At 30.2% G+C, this 15,828-nt stretch overlaps 1 protein-coding gene across 1 annotated transcript in view; it reads right to left on the bottom strand.

Annotated features, from left to right (window-relative positions):
- The window catches only part of LOC147069631 (uncharacterized), a 95,079-nt gene extending 79,506 nt beyond the window's left edge, over window positions 1-15,573 (bottom strand). Inside the window, exon 1 of the mRNA XM_085950388.1 lies at window positions 15,223-15,573. The gene's annotated coding sequence lies outside the window, so the exon portion shown is untranslated. The remainder of the gene's footprint in view (window positions 1-15,222) is intronic.
- Window positions 15,574-15,828: the final 255 nt, after the last annotated feature.

The following is a 15,828-nucleotide window of genomic DNA, read 5'->3' as shown; positions in this document are numbered from 1 at the left end:
TTCATCTATATTATAAACAGTTCTTTTTAAAATTTAAATTTCTCATTGTGAACGTCTTAAATGAATATTATGTTTTAATGTATTTAATATCACTTTTATAAACAAATAAAGAAATAAATAAGAACTCGAAAGTTGAAGGTAGAATTTTTATAGAACAAGTCGTTTATTGCTACTAAAATCAAAATACTAAATGTTTCGACGCAAAATGGAAATTCTGCTCGCTTAATTTGTAAATATATGTATACGCTCTCAGATAAAATATTAAAATACAATGTAAATGACCCATAATAACAATAAAAAAATCGAAAATACGCAATAGTCATAAATAAATAAAGGTTGGTTTATTTGCGCATTGCAACTTACGACAAAATAATATTATATTATGGAGAGCTGATATATTATGACATTATGAGCATTACGCCTTGTTGAAATATTTCAAAATAAATTAAAAGGTATAACGGTACATAATAAATATACAATGTTATTTAACTCCAATATCAAGACACATCATTTTATGATAAGCGAACTTTAGATTCAATGCATAATTTCTTCGGGTTTTTATTCACCGAACTCTCTAATTTTATTATTCATATATTCCGAGGATCTGAATAAAATGCGATATTTGGTCACCACACCTGTCTTAATCGAGCGTAGTACAAGGGTTTGTGTTTGCTGTGAAGCATCAGCAGTTTTATATGCCTGGGAATGTATCAGGACCAGTTATCAAAGATTGAGATCGAAAGTTGGAGAGGACGACGAAGAGCTCCCTCCATATTGACAGATCAAACGGGATCAAACAATTCATTAACACAGCCGTGCGTCCCGTTAAATTCCAATAGGGATGTAGGATACAGCCAAGCTGTGGAGTAGTCTTACAGACGGCCAAATCATCCGTTTTCACGATGAAGAAAAATATGTCATAAAATGATTTGATAGTATTAAACGTGTTTTTACCCTCCACTATCTGATACATGTTTACATTCGTTGTGTAGATACCGTAACATATCAAACGATATACACCAACCTCGATTGTTTATTGTGTTGATATATTCCACTTGCATGAGCTGAGTTCAGGTGGACGCTATTTTATAAATTCTTAAAATAGGGTCTCCGTAGAAAACTTGGTGTACTACTTTGAACTTCTATAATAATGTATAATTGTATTTTCACTGCTTTTGTATGTTTATATTATGTTCTCTTTTTATATTTTCATTTTTATCACTTTTATTACTTTTCTTTTTCTTTATTCTTTATAATAATGTTTCATGTCATGTTGTGAACGTCTTAAACTTATAATTTGTAATCTCCACAATATATCAAATAAATTTTAAATTGAAAAATTAAAGTGTGCGTGATTTCTGCCGCAAAAAGGCAACAATTAAAACTGATAAGCGCAATGATCTGCTTGGAAAAGACGTCCATCGCCCTTGCTAGTAAAACAGCATTTATAATGGATTGCAAATCTTGTTATTTTATTTGTAAAGTGTTTTGTTTACTCAAATAATTTTAACTAGGATTTGATTCGATTACTAAAAGAAATAAACACAAATAATAATTCGGATATCGCCGCAATTTATCTGGTACAGCTTGTTGCACATCTAAATTGTAATAAATTCTAGCGGGCTCTCATGGTCATGTATCAAGATTCAAGATCAAGTCGAATTTCGCCAAAATGTTTCACGCCCATTACGTCAAAAGAAATCATCTCGATGGCATAATTTGCAAGCCGTATCACACAGATTCGTGATCTGATTTCATTCCGCCATTTTCGAAAATAATTATGTTAGTCTGCGGTCAGCGACTTGAGCCAAAACTTGTTCTAACAAAGGAAGTGTGTAGCTACGTGAACAAAAGTTTGAAAATAGGAATTCGCGGACAGGTTTAGCCATAGACAACTGGGGATAGTTTTCATTACTAAAGTTGTACAAAATCTCCCCGCTTTTATAAAAAGATAAATAAATTTATTATAATGATTTCAATTCGTTTCGTTAAGCCTGTTCATTGAAATCTGCATCGCTTCTATAGTCTCAAATTTTTTGAAGAATGTTATCTCATTTATTATGACATTAAAAAGTCAGTGCCTTACGCATTGGACTACGAGGGTCGTCTTTCATGCTAATCACTTCATCACCGTTTACGCATATTGTTTTTGGCACAACCAGTCACAACCATGATTTCCGGAGACTAGTTGACAGTGCGTAAAAGGCCTAAAGATTGTTATATTCATTGCAGTGACTTCCCGTAGAAGTAGGCAGGCCATGGGTTGCTTAAGAACTGCATGGGCGATAATTTAAACGAATATTACAACTTTTCACCGTAGATTCCGTAGATATGATATTTTTTCGACCGCAGCACTGAGTGCGTGTGAAATCTTCAACTATTATTGTTAGTGGATAAGTATGCTATCTCAGTTTATCTATCTAATTTAACCACGCCATTATTAATTAATAAAATTTACTTACATATCGATTACTAGAAATTTGATACTTAACCTGGTAGAAAGCAAAATAATTAATTTATCTTCGTAAGGGAGGTATTTTACCGAGGGCTGTCACTGGTTGTGTGAAGATTTCAATAATTAATATTCGATGTAATAGTATGTTAATTATTATTAATTTGGTTGTCTTTACGTTCAACATACGCCCAATAAAATGAAGTATAATGAAATGTACAATATTATACAAGTTTAATGGCTTTATGAGCATGTATAGATACAGTTTTAAGCGTTGGACAACACCAAAAGCGTAAATAAACATAAATTTATAAAATCAAATTATTACATACTATTATAAAACTACATGTTATAGTGCTGATTGACAAGTCAACGTGAGGTACGTATTTGTTTTAATCCAAAGTCGTAATAATTCATGGTTTATTTGGCAAATCTGTATACTTATTTAATTTTGTATGGAATCGATCGATTAAGTGAATTTAAAATCCCGTTTAAATATTCTAGGTTTTTGACAGATACGTACAGTAACAACGTGATACTATTGTTACAAATGAATCAGAAACTCCAAACGACTCGTGCCTAGCTAATTTCATCATTAGTCTTTGAAGTAACATTTTCAGGTTTACTTCAACATATTCAGGCTCCGTTTATGCATACAGAGAAGGCTTTCGTCATACCATTGTCCCTGCGTAACTTTAAAGACATAAGTACTTATGTAACACAGTAATTAGTGTTAATGTATGAAATATAATACAGCAGCGATTTTCTTTAACGCAAAAGATGCAATCGATTCATCAGAATATTTAAAAAGGGGCCACGAAATAGTTCAAACTAATCATAGTTATTAAATTATACCAACATCTTAAAAATATGTCTATTTCTCACAAATTGAGTATAAAATGATACTCAACGCATAACAAAATCCCTAAAAAGAGATAAGTATGTTGTTATTTTAGGTAAGTTGATAGTTGAAGTTTCTGGTTTTGTTTTATTTATTATCGTGGGGCTAAAAATAAGTCAGTATGCCTCGGGATATGTCCCTAAACCCGCCAATGCAAAGAAGCCTGACTTGATCGCCTTTAGAGAATAATAATAATATATAGATATACATAAATCGAAGCGATTGAAAACTCCTGAGTCGCTGAATAATAATAAGGTCCAGCGAGCCTGATCGAGTGTTATTTTATTACAATGGCCGGCCGGGTGGCTAGATCAAAAAGTAAAACCTTGAAACAGCATGTTGTTACTGACTGTGACTGACTCAAAGTGGGGTTGAATTACTTTACGATTTGATATCCGGTTTTCAAACGTAAAGAAATACGAATATTCCAATTTTAAATAATATGACGTATATTATCTATGGTTCAATTTAATATTGTATTATTATCGACGGCTTTGAACTCCTATATTCAACTGCATTGTATAACCTATATGTTTGTTTTCTAATGCTTGATTGTGATTTTATATAGATTTTAGTAAAATAATATGTTGAATTTAATTTATAAAATTTAACTATTATCAAGTGCAAGTACGTTATAACAAAAATTTGGAGTGATCCTGATACCGGTTTGTAATTTTAAGGTAATTCAATACTTCGCTTTAAAATACAAATTTATAAAGCGCTTCAGAGATCATTGTAATATATTAGTTAACTTCGTCGCAATTAGATAGGACATGTATAGCATAGTGATCATCAGTGACGTCCCTAGACAAAATGCCGCCTTTAGGCACGGCCATAATGCCACCCCATTTTTTATACAGTATTTTTTATCATCCTTTCATGACTCCAATTTCTAAGAAATGTGTTGTTCGGATACATTACTAACAAAATATAATTACCACTAAATCTAATATTATTTAAATGATATATTATCTGCTTCAATAGACAATACTGCGAGTCCACGGTTTCAGATACATTAAAAAATATACCTGACAACTTCCAAAACTCGCGAGTGACAGGCAAAAACATTTTTGAATACATTTAAAATTATGTAAGTGTGTAGGTAGTACCTACCTATAATTAAAATATACCTACTTCGAAAATCTGCACGTGCCATTGCTGGTCATCAAGGACATAACGTCCAAGGACAACGGAAGTAAACTAGACATCGCGAACCTGACAACATAATTATAGTTCTGATAAATCTTTTATGTTAATTACATTTTATTTCCAACCAGTGAGGTGAAATTTTTAAAGGAAAGATATTTCCGTTATTACTAATTTTATATAGCTATTTATACATATATATCTAATGATTCTCATCGATTTGCCGCCCATCGAATAACTGCCGCCCCCAGGCGACGCTCAATCTGCCTACCCCCACGGGACGTCACTGGTGATCAGTGCACATGAGTGCGAATTTCGAGAAGTGCAGATTCGAATCATGCTGGGTATTTTTTTGAAAAAGATTTTTTTAGTCATTATAAATATTTCTCAGAAGTTTTTTAAAATTATTGATACATTCTCATCTTAGCATATCGGATTATAGTTCTATATGGAAACGACTCAAAATTTCAAAGTTAATGGTGCCATCCAATATAGAGAGATCTATTCTTTATAATCCAATAAAGAAACAAGTATTTTTTAAATATTACATATAACCCAATAACGAATAATTCAGTTAGGTACATATTATGGATATTTTGGGGTTGATTCCTTATCGGATCATTACAAGTTCATTGAGCATTGCTAAATAATTTATAATATTTTAGACTAAACCGAAAAAATTACATTTCCCTCGAAAATCAAGATTTTCAATAAATATCTTTTTATTCAACGAATAATTCACAAGACTTGAGAATATCACATTCTTTTGTGAAACTCGAACCCATATTCGCTTGGTTCTATCTGTCTCATAATATGCATCTTAAGTTTTTCAAGTAAACATAACGCGCATTCAATATTTGAGAACATTCAGTGCGCTTTGGTGTTCCTTGGTTTTATGGCCTAAAATAATAAAACAGATCATGCTTCAAAATTGCTAGCAAACCCGTTAGAATGAGCCAGTTTCCATTTATTTTGTGTTCCCTGGTTCTTACTTACTATCAGCTTTTCACCAAAATTATTGATTCTTTGCTTACAATCAAACACCCGTTCAAAAAAGAATGTCTAATTTTTCCAAACACAGGATTCAAACTTGCACCCAACAGTTTTTCTACAACGTTTATTTGCAACGGAAATAAATCCAACTTTTAGCGGACCACTGAATATACTGACCTTTCTTTACTTATAATTTTATGTCAGTAGGCAATTAAATAATAAATTGTAATATTATGCAAAATTAATAATAATTTAAATATTATTTGCCCTCGGAATTATTAAGACGTAGCTGAGTATTTAATTTTTGATTAACTTTTTTAAAATACGTTTATAATACTTAGGAGAAGGTATCAATGATTACACCTAATCATCACTAAATTGTATACATTATTAAGGGGGGACTGCTTAGCGTACGTCAAAATGAAGCTTTTATGCTATTTTCATAGCATAACCCTGGACGTTGTAGATAATCAATTTACATTATTTTGAAGGCTTATTATCCTTTATATTTATTTTAAACATTAAATTTGATGACTGCATAAAGTAATTTTGTTACATAAAATAGTATTCTTTTAAACCTCTCGCTCTAATGTTTTAGAATATAGTCATATTTCAGTACGTCCATGTTAAGTGGTGTTAAGATTTTTTATATTTATTAATTTTTAAAACCATTAGTAAAATTTATGTCGACATTATTATAGTGAAATATTTACGATAACAAATTATATTGATAAACTCTGTGATCCCAAATTTGACAAGAGTTAGGCATTTTATTATTCAAAAAATGGGAAAGATTTACACATTTGAAAATAATTCTAAAGATACTGATTATAAAGCTATGCCTTTGAATATTCAAATGTGATAAACATTCTACGAATAATATATGCTTTATAATAATTATTGACCTAAGAATAAGGTAGTATTTTTTTGAAATACGCCATTTCTATTCGCATTCCCCAGTGGTTAAGCTACAACATACGGCCGTAGCACATAGTCCAGGGTTATGCTCTCTTTTTCTTAAGGGGGGACATGCTCGTCGAAGGTCAAAATTGAGTTTTTATTGTATTTTCAAACCATGATCCTGGACACTCCTTAAACGTTGTAGATAATATATTTATATAATTTTGAAGCCTTATTATCCTTTATAGTTATTTTAAACATTTGATGACTGCATGAAGTATTTTTGTTACATAAAATAGTATTCTTTTAAACCTCTCGCTCTAATGTTTTAGAATATAGTCATATTTCGGTACAGAACTGTGCAGTGGTGTTAAAATTTTTTACATTTATTAATTTTTAAACGCATTTATAAAACCACTAGTATAATTTATTACGAGATAATTTTTGTAAAATATTCACGATAAAAAATTATTTTGATAATCTCTGTGATCCCAAATTTGACAAGAATTAGGCATTTTATTATTCAAAAAATCGGCAAGATTAACACATTTGAAGATGATTCTAAAGATACTTATTATAAGCTATGTCTTTGACCATTCAAGTGTGATAAAAATCTTATGAATAATGATTGCTTTATAATAATTATTGACCTAAGAATAAGGTAGTGTTTTTTTGAAATACGCCATTTCTTTTGTCATTCCCTAGTGGTTAAGCTACAACATACGGCCGTAGCCATAAATTGACAAACTATAATTAAAGTAGGGAGTAAAATTATGTTAACGCGCGTGTTTGAACATGTACCTAACCGTTTTTTTTTTATTTTTTTTTAAACGGTACATGTTCAAACACGCGCGTCAATATAATTTTACTTCCTACTTCAATTATAGTTTGTCAATTTATGGCTACGGCCGTATGTTGTAGCTTAACCACTGGGGAATGACAAAAGAAATGGCGTATTTCAAAAAAACACTACCTTATTCTTAGGTCAATAATTATTATAAAGCAATCATTATTCATAAGATGTTTATCACACTTGAATGGTCAAAGACATAGCTTATAATACATATCTTTAGAATCATCTTGAAATGTGTTAATCTTGCCGATTTTTTGAATAAAAAAATGCCTAATTCTTGTCAAATTTGGGATCACAGAGATTATCAATATAATTTTTTATCGTGAATATTTTACAAAAATTATCTCGTAATAAATTATGCCAATAGTTTTATAAATACGTTTAAAAATTAATACATGTAAAAAATCTTAACACCACTGCACAGTTATGTACCGAAATATGACTATATTCTAAAACATTAGAGCGAGAGGTTTAAAAGAATACTATTTTATGTAACAAAAATACTTCATGCAGTCATCAAATGTTTAAAATAAGTATAAAGGATAATAAGGCTTCAAAATTATATAAATAGATCATCTACAACGTTTAAGGAGTGTCCAGGATCATGGTTTGAATATACAATAAAAACTCAATTTTGACCTTCGACGAGCATGTCCCCCCTTAATCATTTTATTTTCATTTTATTAATCTTCATTTTGACGTACGCTGAGCATGTGGGCCGTTAAAGTATATATTTTTCTTAAAAAACTACAGTATTTATTATTTATTTTACGTCATAGTTTATAATAATCATCAAAACCAGTTGAAATATACCAAAAACGTATACATTAAAGGAATAAATAGATTTAAAATATTGTCTTTTATTTAAATTTAAATGAATACAATGTAGTAGATACATTAATTTGTAATAAACAACATCATATTAAAAATCTATAATATTGACAACACAGTAAATATGTTTTGACTTCAATAACGACAAGGTAGGTACTGTATTATTACTGGAAATTTGATTATTATTATTGTATTGTATTAAACCTAAAGATGTCAAGGTAGAGCTTATGTAATAATTGCACAATGCGTTCCTAATGTAGGCCCATCTGTCAATTTTGAATTCATATTTAATTTCTAATGACGCCTCATTATGTACTGACAATGTTATTGTACTATCTTAATTTTAGTTACAAATTTAAAAATCGAATAGGTAAATTGATACCATAAACAATATTAGTTTATTTTGACGTATTCATTTTTCATGTACCTAAACTTCATTTGAATTTATGTATTTTATTATTCTACAGAATTTAAATATAGTTTTTTTCTTAAAATATTTAATGATTTCTTTTAAATTTGATGCCAATAAACGTGTGCGTATTTCTAGATATACTTTCTATAAAGATACGTCAGATTAAAATATTTTGGAATCGATTAAAATTTCTGGTTTTATTCAATGACGTAACGAAATATCCGTTTTTAAAAATCACATGATTTTTCAGAATGTGTTCCCAGAATGGATGAATTTTAATTATGTGTAACACGTGATAGAAATCATAGAAATAATAAAGATGTTGTTTTGACCTAAAATACAGCCTAACAAGCTATTTTTTAATATTTTGAGAATTTCGTCATAGGTTTTTACAAACAATAATTTATTGTAATTCATCTCAGAACTAAACATCTTCATTATTATCAAAACAACTTTATACCAATTTGGTTTCTAAATAATCACAGATTCTATGACTCATGATTATTCGTTTTTCCATCTTTCTTTTTGTATTGCTCGCTGTTGAGGATCGTGATTCGTATCAAATGCCTTAGTTGTTTCTCAAGCGATCCCTGTATTCCGCCATCCGTATAAAACAAGGTATTGAGAGAGTATTTATGTAATAAACAATTCAATGTCCATTCTAGATGAAGCATAATATGTAGATGAAGATCTATTATGTCCAGGTGTCAAAATCAATAATTGAGGTGTCTAATTACAAAAAGCGACAAGCCCACAGATCAATATTTTCGGGAAACAACGTTTTTATGTTTCAAGCTTTAATTATTTGTTTTACCGTGAGATTATTTTTTCCGTTGTATTCTATGTCTATGTATAATTTGTTTCAGCCGATAAACTCTTAAATTTAATAAATATAGGCAAAATAAAATTGGACGTAGCGCTATTTGTACCTCACTTTTTAATTTACTCCACATAAGGCACATATTTCCATGGCACTTTCATGAGTTTACCAGATGCTACAGCATGGGAGACGCCCTTTTCAATATTGAACGTTCCCTTATTGGTTGACTTAAACACGCGTGAAATCAACCAAGCTTTAAATAATAATTTGAAACACGGACTTGGCGCTTTTTGTAATAAATCGAGACTTAACAATTTTTTTTTCGTAGGGTTATGCCGCGTTTTGGAATTTATAGATCAATACATATTGTGCAAAATTATACAAAGAATGTGTACGTATTTTTTCTCGATTTTGACCAAATATGGACTTATCGCTTTTTGGAATTAGACGCCTCAATTTATTTCCGATAATTGACCATAAAAAATAAAAAAAAAAACACTGAAATGAACAATCGAAAAAAAATGGTTCTAAGCCATGAAAAATCTTTGGTCATCAAATCGATATATACCTATATGATTAGTCTCGTGTAAAACAAATATATAAATTGAATGTATATAATACAATCACATCAGAAGAATGAATCTGTTCGTAAGAAAAAGGGAGATATACCAAATTTATAATATTGTGTGCACAAGTCAAAGGTAAATTTCACACAAACATTCACAAACAAAGTTGTCGAAAACTTAATCTACTTCTTCATTCTTATTTTACCTTTCTTTCACACACATAAATACGAGTAAGTAAAATAAGCTGCACTTTTTGAGGAGACCATCAAACTTGGCACAAGTCGTGTCCACACCGATATTGTCGATGTTTGAGAAATTCCAGCCATAACATTAAAATTATTTTATTAAATGCAAGTTTCGTGTCAAATTATATATTTTTGGGAGTGCTGAATTTAAAAATAAAACTGTAAAACATTATTGGAAGTTCATAAAATCAGATATTCTACATGGCAACGAAAATGACCGCAGTATAAAAATTATGAAGTGATTTTATGTTCTTTTTCGGCTGATTTATTGTACGAAATTCATGGGATCTTTTTTTTTTATATATAATTGTACATTTTTACATAAATAAAATTAATGTTTTTGCTTGTCGTATTTATCATTTTTGTTCATTAGTTCATTAGTATATTTACTAATGCGTCAATTACATTGAGCTTCTTTACGAGCTGTTTGTTGGCGAATTTATAATTTGCCTATAAAGTCGCCCAGTGTATCATCGAACAAGCTGACATTTCGATGATTACACTGGGCGACTTTACAGGCAGATTATAAATTCGCCAACAAACAGCTCGTAAAGAAGCTCAATGTAATTGACGCTTAAGTATATATAAGTTGCGAAGGTTGGTGGTAGGCTGTTACGATTCGACATAAATAGTGCACAGTAAACTTTGTCATTCATACTTATTTGTTTTCATTGAACTAAGAATAAAATTTTCAGATGTTGCTAGTTAGTTTTGAAAATTCAATTAAACACTGCCTAACCAAACCATAACAGCCATTTAGGTATAGGTAGATTAATTTATGGGCAATCCGAAAAAATGGTGCAGACTTTTTTAGTCATAATACAAATTGCTTAGTCAGTTTTAAAACTCACACCCACAGCAAACCATAATCGATAAAAAATATTCTTCTATCTATAAAATATTTAAAATTATGTATGGTTTAATTGCATCATTGTATATCAATATTCTTTTATCTATAAAATGTCTAAATGCATGTATGGTTTAATGGCATAATTTCATATATTGTATAGATAAACGAATATTTTTTTACTTTTATCTACTATGGCTTGGGTTAAGCAGGGTTTAATTAAATTTTAAAAAGTATCAAAATAATACTATCCACACATTCTTGTATTGGTTTAATTAAAACAAATACATTTGACTGGCAAGGTTTAGTATGCACTATTTATGTCAGATATTAACAGCCTGCCCCCACCCTTCACATACTTCTATGTATATTATCTGTGTTTACTTATAATAATAATAATAAATACAATTTATATCGTGTGATATCGAGATATGAATACAGTTTAATTTAAATTTATTTTCAGGAAATGAGGCGACATTATATTGTAGTTACGTTAATTCCATGATAAGAAATGCAGGAGACACGGAAAACCGCATGACATATATTTTTTTTAATATATATTATATGTAGGTACACTATTATGTCACACAGGTTTTATTGATTGTAGTATTATACTATAAAGTATTTATTATCATTTCTTATCTTATCACTCGAAATATTAAAATAATCAAGACAATGACTAATTATTAATTTACCAAATGACGAATAATTGGGGATATACAAGTATACGCAGGAATTGGCCTTTTTGTAATTATTATTAGGTATATACTTAGAGCGGAATGCAGAAACATTTGTCATAACTAAAATTTCCTTAGCAGAAAACACTATGCAGAAACACTGTCCTTAGTTAAGATCATTTTTATTGAAAATAATACCATATTTAAAAATTCTCGTTAGGTAAATTAGGTAAATTATTTTATAATTGTTAAACGATGACAAAAATATGACAACTGCATTTTATAAATGCAATAACTATAAATACATATTAATATTTAATTATAATACTCTTATGTTTCCGTTATAAGTCATTATACGTGATTCCACAGGCACCACAAGATTTTTTTTAACATGGTAACACTAGCATCAAGTGTCATTCTTCATCTGGTATTTTGTATTTCTGCGGGCTGGCGTATAAAAATAAAATAATATTCTGCAAGTACATGCCAAACGAATTAACACTATCAATATCCATATTGAGATACATTGTTAAATGAATTTGAGTGTATGGACTGTGTTATAGACATGCGAATTTATTTTGACAGCAGCTGTCAGTGGTAAATGGTAATACAGAAGGGGGGGTGTTCATAACAAAAGTAGTCTATGGTTAAGGATTCCTTAACTCTATACTCAGGATTGTCTATAGTTAAGTCATGCTTTTCGGCGACTTATCCTTAGGAACGAAATCTTAGATTGTGCATTCCGCTCTTAGTTATTATTTTGTACGGATTTTTTTAAATAAATTTTTGATATGATTTAAATCCGGTTTTATCGGAATTTCTGATTGCATTTAAAATTAATTGATCAAGAGACATTTAAAAAAAATGAGTTATGAAAGCCAGGGAAACGAACATTCAAGTTTAATGTTATGTCACATTGAAGAAGACGTACCTACATAATATAAAAACGAGAAAGAAAAATCTCTATTAGACACCATTTTATCAAACTTTAAATTATTGTATTTAGTATTTTCCTTTCTTTTAACCATGTTACCCCTAAGTAGAGAATATGAAAAGTGCTTCCTCATACATATTTAGAATGCAGCCCTCTTTCATTTTTAGTCTCAAATTGTCTACAAAATTGTGAGGGGTATCCATATTATCTACTGAAGCGCATTTCAAAAAAAAATCAAAGAGCAGCAGTTTTAGGTACACGGAAGTCAAAAGCGCTGACTATTTTGGAGGACCCCTTGTGATTTTGAAAAATTAAGATGTTAGTAGCAACGTTCCCTCTTTCTATTATGTGTGTGGGTCATCAACGCTTCTGAGCAGTGGCACAACTAGGGTTTGTGTCATCCGGTGCGGTACATTTACACCCCCCCCCCACAAACACACACATACAATTTTCATTTAAACGTATATTTTTAAGGTATTTATTAATTTCAGTGATAAACACTAAGATACGTGTGTGTATACTTTGGCACGCGATACAACGTGACGAATATAGTGATCACCCGCTCGACGTAAAAATTTACTTGCGTGCTCGCGTTAGTCGCACTTGACCTTCGCCTTCCGAGAAATGAGTCGAAGAATTGTGCATAATATTATGATGGTTTCGTGAATTCGAGCAAAACTAAAATCTGGCAAAGGAAACTTTCTTTTACAATATTTTTGTATGAGGACTGTGTGGGGATGAAAACATGTGTACGGACACATTTTGGTAGGTGTACACATGCCCACGCGCACACCTTACAGGGAGCATTGGTTAGTAGGTAGGTACTACTAACAAAGTGAGCGTATTTCCGCTTAATCGAAAACATCCACTACTTTCAAAAGTTGTAATGATCGTATTCATTTCTTCGTTTGCTAGCCTTTATAATTTGTCACCCCTAAGCAACACATGACCTACCTACCCACATACGAGTCTCCACAGAGTGGGGATTATAGTGTGAGACTTTTCACTACACACTTCTTAGAGCTCTATTATATTATTTATGTTACGTAAATATACATCTGAAATACTGCACACTATACTACTTTATTAGCCTCATACTCAAAATCCTAATAAGATAACATGCAGCAAATATTAGGCATGTGGATATGTAGTTTTTTATCAGCATCTCTATAAACAACAATCACCGCACGACTGCCTACTTATTTATATCCATGACTGGTTAAATATTGACATATTTTTGATTGTGTTTTATATGTACCTATCCGAAATAATAGATTACAGAATCCAGATATTTTTTTTAAAGACTATAACTACCATGAATTCTATTTTAAGATTTTATTAAAATTCCAGCAATGACCCACTAATTATTATGACATTTTTATATACTTATGTTTTAATACAATCAAAAAATGCTACATCTGCATAAGATTGCAATTTGACTTAAGTAGAGCTAGCCAAAAATTGAATATACGCACGAGACTGGATCTAAATAATTAGACACACGGGGATACCAAGTCGATTTTTAACATGTGTGATCAATGATAATTAATATTCAGTCATAATTATACGTAAAAAATGACAAGATGTAATATTTCAGACATCTATTTCGAAAAACCGATTCCTAAGTCTATATTATAAAGTTAGAATATTACAAAAAATACGTACATGGGTACATAATATTATATGTGAAAAACTTATAGCAGTACTCGATTAATTGAATTTTATAACGATATGTGCAATTTAATTTTGTATAATATGTTTATTGAAATAAAGGATTTATTAGCTAATTGAAACGGGCATATCAATAAGAGACTAACGTTATAATCAACCAATTACGTTTGAAACACAAAAACGTCATTTGCAACGAAGAATTTTATTTGTATTTGAACAAAATAGCCATACAATGCTTTCAATATGTTATTTCTTTTACTACATTTATAAATTTTTTCTAAACCAGTTTTAAAACCTAAATCGTAGGTATTTAAAAAAATGTAGAAAAGTACATAATTTAAATATATAAAAGAAATAATATAACAAGAAAAATAATAATAACTGTGTTATTATTTCAATTAAGTACAATGTCTTTCCTCCTAGAAATAGAATAATAATCAAAGAATAATAATATTAACTGTAGAATATAGAAGTGTACCTCGGTTACTGAGATTTACTTATGTAGCCTTAAACTTTGAATAAACGTCTATATTCTGACTATAATTATGTAGTATCTTGGTTACATTGTAAACAAATTACTTAATTTCGATATATATATATAACTTTTTTAATACTTATAGTATAGTATACGTAATTATGTTTAGTTGACAATCTATTACAAAATATGACATCGATTATCTGGATAGTCAGATTCATAGGTATACGTTATATTATAGAAAAGTCAATTCATAAATTTACTTGATATGATATTACACATCCCCATACTTAGAGAATATTTAAAATTATATAATTCCTGATCAAGTATACGATAACATGCGATAAATGAACTAAACGTTTTGTCACTAGTCCTTTATAATTATTAAAAATGCAATACGGAAGAATTTAATATTAATTACTAGCAAAAAACAATATTAAATATCAATTGAATTATTAACGACCTTCTCGAAAAAAATGCATACAAAAAAAAGACTCACCTTGTAAAATCCGACAGCAAAAAATGCAAGCTTTCTTCGGTATCAGGAAAAATAACAAAGCTCTACTAGGTATAGAACCTTATCAATATTAGTATTGAAAAAAAAGAACAAAGCACTGAAATTATTAAAGGTAATTTGAAAATGGAACACTTTAATTATTGGTGATGGAATAATAAATTAATTACATAGTCTTTGAATTTGGGACACAATTATTGATCGATTAATTTGAACTAAAGAGGTTTTATTAATTGTTTTTTTTTCTTTCACTTTTAGGCCATTGGATTAATATTCCGGTGGTGATTATTGGCCTGTGGAGATAGGTCCAAGCAGTCTTGGATCGCCCTATTGACTGGTGGTGTTCCAGCTCAAAGTTTAAAATGTCCAGAGCTTCGCGAAGTCGCCCTCCCTCTCTTTAGCGGTGGATTCGTTACAATGTAGCCCCCCTCTTCGCGAATCGTATCGTAACAATGAACAAGTTATAGGTTGCGATTCGTAACCCTGACATTAGGCGTTGTAGCCGGCCGGTGGCTACGTAAGAAAAGCTGCGCGGATTGTCAACATTTCTAGAATTGCGTGCGCTACGGGCTCATAAATTATATTAAAAGT

Source organism: Rhyacophila brunnea, unplaced genomic scaffold (assembly GCF_057557595.1).
Source record: "Rhyacophila brunnea isolate RB1 unplaced genomic scaffold, BYU_Rbru_1.0 scaffold_23, whole genome shotgun sequence".
Taxonomy (NCBI): domain Eukaryota; kingdom Metazoa; phylum Arthropoda; class Insecta; order Trichoptera; family Rhyacophilidae; genus Rhyacophila; species Rhyacophila brunnea.
This window is presented reverse-complemented; position numbering and strand designations above follow the sequence as displayed.